The sequence below is a fragment of the Aquarana catesbeiana genome, linkage group LG02 (assembly GCF_042186555.1).
Source record: "Aquarana catesbeiana isolate 2022-GZ linkage group LG02, ASM4218655v1, whole genome shotgun sequence".
NCBI lineage: Eukaryota > Metazoa > Chordata > Amphibia > Anura > Ranidae > Aquarana > Aquarana catesbeiana.
The window spans coordinates 786,204,847-786,215,814 of record NC_133325.1 but is presented as its reverse complement, the minus strand read 5'-3'; the positions used below and the strand labels follow the sequence as shown (position 1 = coordinate 786,215,814).

Here is a 10,968-nt window from a genome sequence, read left to right as displayed (position 1 = left end):
GCATCAACCTTCTGTCTGGTTATACTTGATTGGATACAGTATAATATACATCCGATGTGACAGATTATAGGGGGTTTATTTAGGGATTTTACTATTTCTTTTCTATAGGATTTGAATAAAATTCTATTTGATTAAATACCTCATGGGGGAGTTTTTGACCCTCTGATTGATATTTCAGTGGGTCTGACCCAAATGAGGAACAAGTTAACTTTAGCGCCACACTGTATTTTCTATTTACTAATCCCCATAACCCCAGCACTGACCCTCCCTGTAACCCTAACACTAATCCCCATAACCCCAACACTAACACTAATCCCCATAACCCCAAAACTAACCCTCCCTGTAATGCCCACACTAACCCCCATAACTTCAACACTAACCCTCCCTGTAACCCTAACACTAAACCTCCCTGCAACTCCAACATGAACCCCCATAACCCCAACAACTAAGCATCCCTGTAATCCCCACACTAACCCTCATAACCTCAACACTAAGTGTCTCTAACCCCAATGGTAACCCTCCCTGTAACCCCAACGCTAAGTGTCTCTGTAACCCTCACACTAACCCCCATAGCCCCAACTCTAACCCTCCCGGTAACCCCCATAATCCCAACACTAAGCATTCCTGTAATCCCAACACTCACCCTCCCTGTAACCCCAACACTTGGATTTTACAAAAACGTTTCACACAGTTCCCCACATATATGGCTAATGTGTAAGGTAAAGTCTACAGGCTTGGAAAGATCAATTTGTAAATGCATAGAAAACTGGCTAAAAAAACAAATTCAAGGAGTTGTGGTTCTTACTCTGAATGGTCTAAGGTTATCAGTGGTGTACACCAAGGTTCAGTGTTTGGCCCCTTCTTTTTAATAACTTTATAAATGATATTGGGGTTGGGATTAAAAGTACCATTTCAGTCTTTGCAGATGACACTGTGAAGATATATAAAATATAGGAACCATATCTTCTTGTATATTCAGAGTTCTCCTTTTCTTATTAAAATATATATATATACTGTATTTTTGAGAATCTGTGTTCCAGTAAACAGTTTCTGAATTCTTTTCGGTATTGCAACACATGTGGCTGAGTCGACCAACATCTAAATGTTCTGCCAATGATTCTCGGAATATGAGATAGGGAAAGATGTTGACATAAAAAGTCCCTGTCCAAATGTCAACTTGACCTCTTTTCCAGTAATTATTTCTTGTAATTATTTCTCCCTTTTCTGTCAAAACAACTTATCAGTTTGAAATATTCTAGGTTATGATGACCCCTAAAAGTTGGACTTTGTGGCCAAAATCGTTAGCCAAGCATGTGTTGAAATACTAAGTGAAATGCGCACTTGTGACGCATAACTGTGGGCTTTGTGCCCTTTATAGGATCCAATGTAACCACTGTCTATAAATATTGTACTTTTATTCTTGTATGTCACTCTTCTCCTGACTTTAAGGAGAAAGGGTCCGCTGTACAGTGTATATTCTGAAGTAAACCATATGTGAGACGAATGCAGCTCTATTGGCGTTGATGTCCTTTATTTCAAGGTTCAACTTTACATTTGGTGACCCCTGGACGTTTCTTCTTGTTTGCATCTCCACCACCGGCTCCCCACCTTCTCCAGGACAGACAGCAGCAATGAGGCCTCAGGTGAGAAAACTTTTATTTTCTCATGATAGATACTGTCTTTTCTGTGCGGTGTGGAGGGGTCGGTTGGGGGAGTGCAGCCACAGAAGGTAACACGTTTCCTATTTTGATTTTGCCTGCATACTTGTCTCTGTATGGTTGCTAAAGAATGTTAAAGGTACCTATTATAATTTAAAGCATGCTAAGAAATAATCATTTTAAGCACTTGACTTTTTCTCCTTGTCTCCAGAAATGACAATATATATATATATTGTGTAAAGGGATGTATAAGTGCAGGTACCACAATTTCTAGAGAGTGAATAGAAGTTGGTGGCGGTGTTGTTTTTCTTTGTGTATGTTTTTTTTTGTATGTTTTTTGCGCATTTGTGGTCCTAAGGCGGATAGATATTGCCTTCAGCGGATAGCCACAAGTGAGGTGAATGACCTGCTGTGTGTTCTCTGGAGTAGGGAGTCTAGATAGGGACTAGCCTATTACCACTCAGAAAGGAGACGTCCTTCTGAGAGTAGAACGAGCGAGATATCTCAACTTATGTACTGGGCTGCTGGTACACAGCCATAATGTTAAACGGTGGAGCTCTCAGTCCCGGAGTTCCAAATTATTGTCATTTCTAAAGAGACTAATGAGAAATTGTGATAAATATGGGAAATTTGCATGGAAAAAAAATGTTTTGCTTGTCATGAATACTTTTGGGTTAACAAAAGAGGAAAAAAAAAGTTATTGAAAATAGCAAAAGCAACAGGGCTAAGTATTGTTAAATTGCAACCAAGTGCTCCTATCATCAAAATGATGGTGAGTGGAGACCCAGATGCCCTGAAACATTATGTAAAATGGTAAAATGGTGTAAACTAACAAGAAAGGAATATGAAGAGGACCCATCTAAATGGCCGCCAGAGGGGTCCCCTAATACACCTACAATTGATGCATTGTTTAATCTGCTTTTTAAAAGGTTTGATTGTGGGGGGATTGAATGTTTAGCAGCCTGGGAAGAATTATCTAGGAAAGATATAAACCACCCCCCCTATAAAATGTGCTCAGAGAAAGCTGCTTTACATGTAGAAAATAAGGATAAAATACCCAATGCTTGGGTTTCCCCTTATGACTCAATAAGAAGGGAAATATTAGGAGCATCTGCACCTATGGTATAGCAAGTGTAGACTCATAGGTAAACTTGTTAATAAACAGTATTCCCTGCATTACCGTAGAGAACAACCATTCTATGATGTAGATGGTACAATGACATTTGAAAAAGATGGGGAACTGTGGCAGTACATTCCAGCAAGAGCAGATGCCTTAGCAAGATTTAATAAATTAAGTAAATTGGGTACTAATACTCCTCCAGTAGGGAGTTCTAGAGATCATGCCTCACCTGTATTAACTAGGCAACAGGTGAAGCGGATGGGATTACTATCCCAGCACACCCCAGAATATAGACTAAGGACAAAAGAGTATTTTAAATCCAAATTAGAACCATTTGGACAAATGCCCTTGAGAGAGGTGGCTTTACCGGGGGAGGAAGATGACCAGGGTAATTACACCGCAAGACTAGGAAAAGTTTATGTCCCCTGGAAACCTAATGAGATTAGGGCAATTGTTACTGATCTGCCCAACTTAGAGAAATGTTAAAAGAAGTGGTATAAAAAGTTGATGTGGATAGAGAAAACGCAACAAGCTACATATATTGATATGTGGATCTTGATTGATTGTGCACAGTCAGAAAAGTATGTGGATGTATGGAATGTATTTGCAAGATATGCGAGCATTGATGGATGTTGTGCAAAAGAAAGGTGAGGATGTGTTGGACTACTGGAATAGATTCAAAGATGCTATTCAGAAGCATAGTGATTGGATTCCAGATGATGAGAGTGATAAGAAGCGAGCAGAGTTGGTGAATGTATTGATGGATGAACTGTTGTCTGAAATTAGGGAAGAAATAGAGCTTCGTACAATGGGATGGAGAAAGAAATCTGCCCCTGAATTAGTTGAAATAGCTTACGAAGTGTTACAAAAATGGAAAGACAAGGTAGAAAAGAAGGAGAAAACAAAAATGATGAATATACAACTACCAGGGGTTAAGGAAAAAGTCCCTGAACCTAAGGGGGTACCAGTATCTACAGTGTAGGTAACACCTCAGGGTGTACCAGTAGCGGCCCCCTTACCCACCTTCGGGAGTAGTATATATCTCTAATTATGGGGCGCCACGGCAAAGACGTGGAAATTGGAGACAAAATGAGGGACAGCGCATTAACCCTAGAATTCAGTCCCGATACCAACAAATCATCCTAAATAGAGTAAGGCTCCCAACCCTGCAGCCTTGTGTCCTCTCCACTTGCTACAAGTGTGGATTGAGTGGGCATATAGCCAAGGGCTGTAGGGAGCGCTAGGATAAGCTGGGATGTGGTGACAATATAGATAACACATTTTATCAAGCTTTAGCTATAATTGAAGTTGATTCCGTTGATGAGCCAATGGTTGAAATAAATGTAAACGGTATTGATTTGTGTGGTCCCATAGACACAGGGGCTTCACTGGTTATTTTACATGGTATTTTATACATTGTTATAAATGTTATATAAATGTTGTTTGAAAATCACACGTGCTGGTACTAATATTGGTTCTTCTGAGCCCTTAAGGTCTCGAGTCAGAACTGCTCACGAAATGGTGGTCCGCATACCTGGAAATCAACCTAAAGACACAGAAGAAGCTTAAAAGGGATACTGAAAGAATTCTAAACACAGGAGGGGCTGTGAAGATATATAAAATATAGGAACCATATCTTCTTGTATATTCAGAGTTCTCCTTTTCTTATTAAAATATATATATACTGTATTTTTGAGAATCTGTGTTCCAGTAAACAGTAAACAGTAAACAGTTTCTGAATTCTTTTCGGTATTGCAACACATGTGGCTGGGTCGACCAACATCTAAATGTTCTGCCGATGATTCTCGGAATATGAGATAGGGAAAGATGTTGACATAAAAAGTCCCTGTCCAAATGTCAACTTGACCTCTTTTCCAGTAATTATTTCTTGTAATTATTTCTCCCTTTTCTGTCAAAACAACTTATCAGTTTGAAATATTCTAGGTTATGATGACCCCTAAAAGTTGGACTTTGTGGCCAAAATCGTTAGCCAAGCATGTGTTGAAATACTAAGTGAAATGCGCACTTGTGACGCATAACTGTGGGCTTTGTGCCCTTTATAGGATCCAATGTAACCACTGTCTATAAATATTGTACTTTTATTCTTGTATGTCACTCTTCTCCTGACTTTAAGGAGAAAGGGTCCGCTGTACAGTGTATATTCTGAAGTAAACCATATGTGAGACGAATGCAGCTCTATTGGCGTTGATGTCCTTTATTTCAAGGTTCAACTTTACAACACCAAACTATGCAGTGCAATAACGTCCTTACAGGATGTCTCCAATTTACAAGCCGACCTCAATGCTCTGTCTAATTGGGCGACTATGTGGCAGATGAGGTTTAATGTTGATAAATGTAAAGTTATGCACTTGGGGGCCAAGAATATGTATGCATCATACATACTAGGGGGAGTACAACTGGGGGGATCCATAGTGGAGAAGGATCTGGGGGGTTTTGGTAGATCATAAGCTCAATAATAGCATGCAATGCCAAGCTGCGGTTTCCAAAGCGAGCAAAGTCCTTTCTTGTATTAGGAGAGGTATGGACTCCAGAGAGAGAGAGATATCATTTTGCCCCCCTGAACAAATCATTAGTAAGACCTCATCTGGAATATGCAGTTCAGTTTTGGGCTCCAGTTCTCAAAAAGGATATCGGGGAACTGGAGAAAGTGCAGAGAAGGGCAACCAAACTGATAAGAGGCATGGAGGAGCTCAGCTATGAGGAAAGATTAGAGGAACTGAATTTATTCTCTCTTGAGAAGAGGAGATTAAGGGGGCATATGATCACCCTGTATAAATATATAAGGGGTCCATATAGTGAACTTGGTGTCACTTTACGGTCATCATAGAGGACAAGGAGGCTCTCTTTACGTCTAGAGGAAAAAAGATCTCATCACCAAATACGGAAAGGTTTCTTCACAGTAAGAGATGTGAAAATGTGGAAGATAAGATATTTGGGGGGCTAGTTGTTTTAAATAAACCTTGCTGAAGGTAAATGTCTTTTTTGCATGTGTGCGCTGTAATATTTTGTTCTGTTGTATGGTCTTATGGCTGCACCATCTTTCATGCATCTTTCAGGGTGTGCCCCCCAAATATCTTGTTTGTCTTCTGTATGGATTCTGACCAAATCCTTTTGGGTGAGGAGCACCCGACTCCCTCATTAAGTACCTCTCATTAGTGTCAACCTGTGTCATGGGTGGAGACCTCAAGTTCTCCCATATAGAGGAGTGTATTGCTCCCATGGTTCAGAGAAGCAGGATCTCCCAGTTTATGGATAGTGTAGGACCCACTAATCATGGGGTACTTTGTCGCTTAAGCCCAATATAGCAATATGGGGTGACCAAATCCCCATATTTTTTAATAATGTTTTTTTGAAAATGTCTTGGTGTTTTAAATAAACCTTGCTGGAGGTAAATGTCTTTTTTGCATATGTGCGCTGTAATATTTTGTTCTATTCAGGTGTGTAGTTCTCGGATTCTTCTTCAAAAACCCAGTCACTGTGCCCCACTTGCCCTCTGTCCAGTACTACATCTCTTCATAACACTTGAACCCCCTTATTTTTTATAGTCGGAGTCATGTAGCAGGCCGGCAGTGATGACCTCACACCCGCCCCTCTGTCACCCTCTATGGGCTCAGAGAGTGGCAGGCTGCAGTCCCTCCACACTTGGACCATTCCCAAGATCATAGCTGAGCTTAGAAGCAAGGCCATCCCCTACCCTGGTCAGGAAGGCAGAGCTGTTCAGGCTACTCTTCCCGCCGACAGCTGCTACAGGACCAAGTTCCCCTCAGGCATCCTTGCAGTCCATATCCAGGGCCATCTCCCGGCTGCACTCCATGGTCTACTCTATCAACAGTTACTGACGTGCAGACCAGAGTCGCAGCCCTGGAGGCTTGCCCTCCCACCACCGTCCCTGACCCAGTCGTGGTCACGGCGCTGGCATCCCCTCCTGAAGGTACGCCAGAGTCCTCTTCTACCATCCTCCCTGCTCACGTTGTCCCTGTCAGCCTCAGGAAGGACATCTTGGAGGGCAAGGATGTAAATTTAGCATCTCTGCTGATTTCGGTGCATTATGTGGCCGACAACAGAGCATATGCCTGGGGGATCTCGGTGGTCATTAAGTCGAAAGACCCTAGGCTCACTCGCAAGCTTACAGTTCCAATTTGTTTTGGCTTTTGGGATGTTCAGGGATGTTGTCTGCTCAGCCGCCCCCAACAGGAGGGATGAGCTGGACCTATATCTCCATTCAGTCACAGACCTAGGGTACAAGTGTGGAGGGCACTCCTTTTATGACTACCGCCACTCATTTTTGGCCAAAGCATCCGCCAAGCTCAGCCAGTTCCAGGTCAAGACAGAATGGAGCATTTCTGACACGGAGCTATTCTGCTGCCATTTCGCAGCCCTCCGCTCACCGCTGTGCACCATTTGCCAGTCCCCATGCCCACATGGCAAATTGGTGCTCTGAAGCAACTACAAGATGCCCCTTCTACCCTCCTCCCTCCTCCGGCACCAGTCAGGGCCTCCCGACCCCCGGTCAATCATGACCAGCGGATAGACTAGGATGGCCCATCTTTTCTCTAGGAGGAGCCCCCCATTTGCAACAATTTTAATGACAGCGGATGCTTCTATAGCCAGTGCAGGCTACTCCATATTTGCACAGCATGCCATAAAGCTCATCCGAGCACCACCTGTCAAGTCGTACAGGAGGGTAAGTCCTGACTAGGCCGCGTAGATGTCAGCTGGTTGGGGTTCTACCTCTCTACACACCCCAGTCCCTCAATGGCCATATTCCTGGTGGACGGCTTCACAGAAGGGTTCCACACCGGCCTCATAACTTTACCCCTCACTACACAAGAATGCAGGAACCTCCAGTAAGCAGCCATCGCCACACAAGCAATTGACTCCTTACTGCAGCCAGAAGTGGATAAAGGCTTTATTATCGTCCCTTTCCGAGTCTGGAGAGTCAGCCCTGTTGGGCTTGTTGTGGGCAAGTTCAGTAATAAACTCCACTTAGTGTATGACTTGTCTGCTCATCATTCTTCTCACATCCCCAGCCTGAACTCCCTGATTCCCCCCGTGGAGTTTTCCCTCAAGTATGCCTCAGCTGACTTGGCCATCCAAACCATCATTGGGATAGGTCCCGGCACCTGGCTATCCAAAGCAGATATATCTAATGCAGTGGTTCTCAACTCCAGTCCTCAGGACCCACCAACAGGCCAGGTTTGCAAGATAGCTGAAATACATCACAGGTGATATCACTTGCTGCTCAGTGATTGCAGTATTCTAGTCTGCAACTCCCCAAGGTAATACTTAAAATCTGGCCTGTTGGTGGGTCCCGAGGACTGGAGTTGAGAACCACTGATCTAATGCGTTCAAGCTCCTCCCTATCAAACCATCCCTCTGGCGGTGGCACAGTATTAAGTGGAAGGAGTCCCACTACTTTGCCACAAAGTTGACCTTTGGGTCCAAGAGCAGCCCGTGGCTGTTCAACATTTTCGATCAGCCCCTTACATGGATTTTGTCTCACCAGGCCCGCTATCACTTGGTCATCCACTACCTTGACGACTTCCTGCTTATCGAGCAACCAGGCACACCCCTGGCAGATCTAGACATGTTAAGAATAGTTTTCAACAACCTCAACGTGCCCATAGCCGAGCACAAAGTTGAAGGACCGGCACATTCCATTACCTTTTTAGTTGTCACTCTCGACACGCAAGCTAGCCTGCCTCTTGACAAACTAGCTCGTATCAGGGCAACTATCCACGACTCCACCCAGTTCCTTACTAGGGATGATGAACTTTGCGATGAGGATTATTCCTCAAGGACAGTCCTTCATATCACGGCATTTAGTCTTTCTAACACCAGTGCAAGACCCACACAAAATTCTCAATGTGTCAGACGAGTCACCACTGGAGGTCACCGATGCTGCAGCCTTCACCGGCTTTGCGGCCATATTTGGCCTCCACTGGTTCGCCGAATCTTGGCCTACAGAAATTCTCTTAATCCCTGGTTTTACCCAGTCCTCATCTCTCTTCGAGCTATATCCCATTTTTGCAGCTGCCCAGTTCTAGGGCCACACTTGGACAAACAGACGGTGCTTTTCACCACGGACAATCAGGCCACGGTCGACATCATTAACAAAAGTAGATCCAAGTCACTCCCCATTATGTCATTCCTGCGCAGGCTCGTGTAGCTGTCACTCTGTCACCACTTTAATTTTTTCTGTAGACATATTCCAGGCAAATACAATATCGCTACTGATGCGCTGTCCTGTTTCAACCTTACCTTGTTTTTCCAGCAGGAGCCTGGAGCCGACCCGACTACTCCTGTCCCACCCTGGTCGTTGCTGATGATGGATTAAAATCGCACCTCGCCAACGCAACCCAGCTCATCAACCAATCCTTGGCACGCAACACACTGAAGGCCTATCGCACTGCTTGGAACACTTACCGCAAGTTTTTGGCCTCTTGCCCTGGAGCAGCAATAGGCAACGTTAGACACGTCCTAGCCTTCATATCATATTGCCATAACCAGCTAGCCCTTGCTCACAACACCATCAGACGATACCTAGCCAGCCTCCAGCATTTTCTATCGTTACAGGACCCCAGTAAACCGTCAGTATTCTCGGCCCATGCAGTCAAGTCACTTCTACGAGGCATACAGAAGCGCCAACATTTAGCCAGTGGCAAACGTCTACCTATCACGAGTGTCCTCTTCAGGGACATGTGTGAAATCCTTACTCGTTCCCCTTTGGGGCTTTGCCCAGCCTAGTCATCCGAGCAGCCATCTACCAAGCCTACAGTTTCCTACAACCTAGCAAATTTACTGTCAGTGGCTCTGGCAGTCAGACACTGCTCCGATGCCACCTGACTCGCTTTCCGATCCATTACACCCTTCATCTCACAGTCAGCAAAACGCAACAAACCGGCCCAGGGGTTGGCATAAACCTATTTCAGATTAACAATGCCTGGTGCCCAGTGACGTTCCTCAACCGACTACTGTCCCGGCTACCCAGCCAATCTGAAGATCGCTCTTTCTAACCAGCCCCCTCAGTGGCCCCCTCAGTTTGTCAAGCATGTCAGGATCCTCCTAAGCAACTTGGGCTTCAAAACCAGTCAGTTCTCTGGACATGAAAGACAAAAACAGAACATTCCATAGCTCAACTCACCAATTAGTCTGCCAACTGACCAAATTAACCTGTCCAACAGTCTGCGTTAAAAACAGGGGTTTAGTTAGCTCGCATTTGCAAAACGCATGCATAAGCTGCAAGGCCTCTTCACGGCACCCTGTGTATGCTTGCAGTCCTACCGCTACTGGACATTCCTTCTGGATTGGAGCAGCCTCGGCTGCCTCCCAACATGGAGTACCAGACCACATAATCAAGAAACTAAGCCAATGGAAGTCTGTTTGCTTTGCCACCTACATCCCAAATCCTCAGGAAGAATCAGCACAAGCCTTCACCAAGCTGGCTAAATAACCACAAGAAATCAATAAAGAGCTATTTCCCTATCTGAGTCTTTTGCCCCCTTTTCTTGGCATACCGACCAGAGCTGGTGCTGTCGGCTAATTGCTAGCTCCTATCTCTCCACAGTGACTCACCTGTTGATGATATCCTGCTCGTCAGTCCTACCTGCTTAAGCCATTCAGCCCAGTGGATCTTTGCCTTCGTCTTGATCAACATCACAGAGATCTCCTGCTTTCCTGTTCAAAGACTTGCTTTGCTGACATCCCTTCTGGCTCCAGATCCTGATTGCTGCTCCACTACAACGATCCCTGACTTCTGGCTTGGCTGACTATCCGTTCCGGTTACTGAACTTTGACTATGTTTTGACTACGTTTGTTCTTTTTCCTTTTATTATTAAACAAGTGTGATTTAATTGTACTTCTGTCTCGGTCTGTTTTCATGGTTTCTGACACCACTTCTCAACACATCCTTCTTCACAAACTACCCATTACTTATCTCCTGTATGCCCCCTTTTCTTGGCACACCGACCAGACCATAAAGGCACACTTCAGGTCTATTTATGTTGTAAGTCTTGTTGCGTGTTTATGTGATTCACATCTCTCTCGGTCATAGGGCCACGAATATATACAGTTGTATGCAAAAGTTTAGGAACCCCTGACAATTTCCACGATTGTCATTTATAAATATTTGGGTGTTTGGATCAGCAATTTCATTTTGATCTATCAAAT

At 44.2% G+C, this 10,968-nt stretch overlaps 1 long non-coding RNA gene across 1 annotated transcript; it reads left to right on the top strand.

Moving 5' to 3' along the window:
• Window positions 1-756: 756 nt before the first annotated feature.
• Window positions 757-10,657, top strand: LOC141129389 (uncharacterized). Its single transcript, XR_012241819.1, has 2 exons — window positions 757-1,643; window positions 4,272-10,657. It is a non-coding gene; the product is annotated as an uncharacterized lncRNA (long non-coding RNA).
• The last annotated feature ends 311 nt before the right edge of the window (window positions 10,658-10,968 follow it).